Here is a 2,728-nt window from a genome sequence, read left to right on the forward strand (position 1 = left end):
TATATAAATGGGTACATTACCCGCCAATAAGCTGCGCTTGTTGTTGTGACTATTATTTTGAGATTAAGAGGTCCATCTATCACTGTTTTCCATGTTCATAGAGTAATATATAGGCTATAATATGTGTGTTTACACAGCTTTTTTTAAAATGGCGGGTGCTGGTGTTTCGCGTGTGTACGGCCAATCAGCGAACACTAACGTCATGGATAGTTCCTATAGTGCTGGTTTAGACCGACTCTGAAGTAGGAGTAAATTAGTTCCTCCAAAAGGAGTTCCTAGAACTAAAATCGTTAGTTCCTGTGGTGCGAACACGCCAAAAACCGGGTACTTCCACCAATAGTTCTAGAATGAAATATGTTCCTCCGTTGCGAAAGCCAATTTAGCCATTGTTTGGGTGCTAACTGCTCCTGGCTCTGTGCTTTCTGCTCCACAGTAGGAGGAGGCAGACCCGTATAGACCCAATCAAGGCTTCACGGTAGGAGGAGGCGGATCCGTGTAGACCCAATCAAGGCTTCACAGTAGGAGGAGGCGGATCCGTGTAGACCCAACCAAGGCTCCACGGTAGGAGGAGGCGGATCCGTGTAGACCCAATCAAGGGTTCATGGTAGGAGGAGGCGGATCCGTGTAGACCCAATCAAGGCTCCACGGTAGGAGGAGGCGGATCCGTGAGGAGGCGGATCCGTGTAGACCCAACCAAGGCTCCACGGTAGGAGGAGGCAGATCCGTGTAGACCCAATCAAGGGTTCACGGTAGGAGGAGGCGGATCCGTGTAGACCCAATCAAGGCTCCACGGTAGGAGGAGGCGGATCCGTGAGGAGGCGGATCCGTGTAGACCCAACCAAGGCTCCACGGTAGGAGGAGGCGGATCCGTGTAGACCCAATCAAGGGTTCACGGTAGGAGGAGGCGGATCCGTGTAGACCCAATCAAGGCTCCACGGTAGGAGGAGGCGGATCCGTGTAGACCCAATCAAGGTTCCACAGTAGGAGGAGGCGGATCCGTGTAGACCCAATCGAGGCTCCACGGTAAGAGGAGGCGGATCCGTGTAGACCCAATCAAGGCTCCAAAGTAGGAGGAGGCGGATCCGTGTAGACCCAATCGAGGCTTCACGGTAGGAGGAGGCGGATCCGTGTAGACCCAATCAAGGCTCCACAGTAGGAGGAGGCGGATCCGTGTAGACCCAATCAAGGCTTCACAGTAGAGGAGGCGGATCCGTGTAGACCCAATCAAGGCTTCATGGTAGGAGGAGGCGGATCCGTGTAGACCCAATCAAGGCTCCACAGTAGGAGGAGGCGGATCCGTGTAGACCCAATCAAGGCTTCACAGTAGGAGGAGGCGGATCCGTGTAGACCCAATCAAGGCTCCACAGTAGAGGAGGCGGATCCGTGTAGACCCAATCAAGGCTCCACAGTAGGAGGAGGCGGATCCGTGTAGACCCAATCAAGACTTCACAGTAGAGGAGGCGGATCCGTGTAGACCCAATCAAGGCTCCACAGTAGGAGGAGGCGGATCCGTGTAGACCCAATCAAGGCTTCACGGTAGGAGGAGGCGGATCCGTTTAGACCCAATCAAGGCTTCACAGTAGCAGGAGGTGGACCCGTGTAGACCCAATCAAGGCTTCACGGTAGGAGGAGGCGGATCCGTGTAGACCCAATCAAGGCTCCACAGTAGGAGGAGGCAGATCCGTGTAGACCCAATCAAGGCTCCACAGTAGGAGGAGGCGGATCCGTGTAGACCCAATCAAGGCTCCACAGTAGGAGGAGGCAGATCCGTGTAGACCCAATCAAGGCTCCACAGTAGGAAGAGGCAGATCCATGTAGACCCAATCAAGGCTCCACGGTAGGAGGAGGCGGATCCGTGTAGACCCAATCAAGGCTTCACGGTAGGAGGAGGCGGATCCATGTAGACCCAATCAAGGCTCCACAGTAGCAGGAGGTGGATCCGTGTAGACCCAATCAGTAAATTAGTTCCTCCAAAAGGAGTTCCTAGAACTAAAATCGTTAGTTCCTGTGGTGCGAACACGCCAAAAACCGGGTACTTCCACCAATAGTTCTAGAATGAAATATGTTCCTCCGTTGCGAAAGCCAATTTAGCCATTGTTTGGGTGCTAACTGCTCCTGGCTCTGTGCTTTCTGCTCCACAGTAGGAGGAGGCAGACCCGTATAGACCCAATCAAGGCTTCACGGTAGGAGGAGGCGGATCCGTGTAGACCCAATCAAGGCTTCACAGTAGGAGGAGGCAGATCCGTGTAGACCCAATCAAGGCTCCACAGTAGGAGGAGGCGGATCCGTGTAGACCCAATCAAGGCTCCACAGTAGGAGGAGGCGGATCCGTGTAGACCCAATCAAGGCTCCACAGTAGGAAGAGGCAGATCCATGTAGACCCAATCAAGGCTCCACGGTAGGAGGAGGCGGATCCGTGTAGACCCAATCAAGGCTTCACGGTAGGAGGAGGCGGATCCATGTAGACCCAATCAAGGCTCCACAGTAGCAGGAGGTGGATCCGTGTAGACCCAATCAAGGCTCCACGGTAGAAGGAGGCGGATCCGTGTAGACCCAATCAAGGCTTCACGGTAGGAGGAGGCGGATCCGTGTAGACCCAATCAAGGCTCCACAGTAGGAGGAGGCAGATCCGTGTAGACCCAATCAAGGCTCCACAGTAGGAGGAGGCAGACCCGTGTAGACCCAATCAAGGCTTCACTATAGGAGGAGGCGGACCCGTGTAGACCCA

The sequence above is a fragment of the Squalius cephalus genome (genome assembly GCF_949319135.1).
Source record: "Squalius cephalus genome assembly, chromosome: 3".
In the NCBI taxonomy this organism is placed as follows: Eukaryota; Metazoa; Chordata; class Actinopteri; order Cypriniformes; family Leuciscidae; genus Squalius; species Squalius cephalus.